Below are 510 nucleotides of genomic sequence, written 5' to 3'. Positions count from 1 at the left end.
CCGGGGTGCGGGCACGGCGCTGCGGAGGGGAGCGCCCCGCTGGCTGCGCGGCAGGGCGCGTAGGAGCGCGGCGGACACCCCAACACTCCGCGGCTGCAGCCTCTGCCCACCCACAAGTCCCCACCGTATACTTTGAGGGGGGGGACGGGGGACAGAGCCGGCTGCTCCCGAAACTGCCCGTGCGCTGCGCCAGCCTTGCGCCGGCCGCGGGAGAAAGAGCGCAAAACCGCCTTCCGCGGGGGCGGAGGGGCACCGCCACCGGGCTCCCCGCCTATGCTGGGACCCCAGCCCTTCCTTTTAACCGGGAGGGGTGGGAGGGGAAATATTCCTGCCCGTACCCCGCATTTCTCCCTTGGTTTGGAAACTTCCCCCCCCCCCATTGCTGCATATATTAAATAAAAAATTAAAAAAATAAAAAAAAGCGAGAGCGTTTGTGCCCCCTCCCCACCCACCGCGTCCGCGGGCGAGGAGACGGGCAACAAAATGGTCGCAGAGGCGTTCAGAAAGAAT

General features: G+C 65.1%; 2 protein-coding genes across 6 annotated transcripts in view; one reads left to right on the top strand and one right to left on the bottom strand.

Moving 5' to 3' along the window:
* Positions 1 to 510, bottom strand: part of MACROD2 (MACRO domain containing 2) — an 897,605-nt gene that overhangs the window by 780,139 nt on the left and 116,956 nt on the right. The gene's annotated exons all lie outside the window — the stretch shown is intronic.
* FLRT3 (fibronectin leucine rich transmembrane protein 3) overlaps positions 1 to 510 on the top strand; it is a 13,597-nt gene that overhangs the window by 279 nt on the left and 12,808 nt on the right. The window lies entirely within an intron of this gene.

Source organism: Calidris pugnax, unplaced genomic scaffold (assembly GCF_001431845.1).
Source record: "Calidris pugnax isolate Ruff unplaced genomic scaffold, ASM143184v1 scaffold31, whole genome shotgun sequence".
Taxonomy (NCBI): domain Eukaryota; kingdom Metazoa; phylum Chordata; class Aves; order Charadriiformes; family Scolopacidae; genus Calidris; species Calidris pugnax.
The sequence above is the reverse complement of the archived record's forward strand: the minus strand, read 5'-3'. Positions and strand labels throughout refer to the sequence as shown.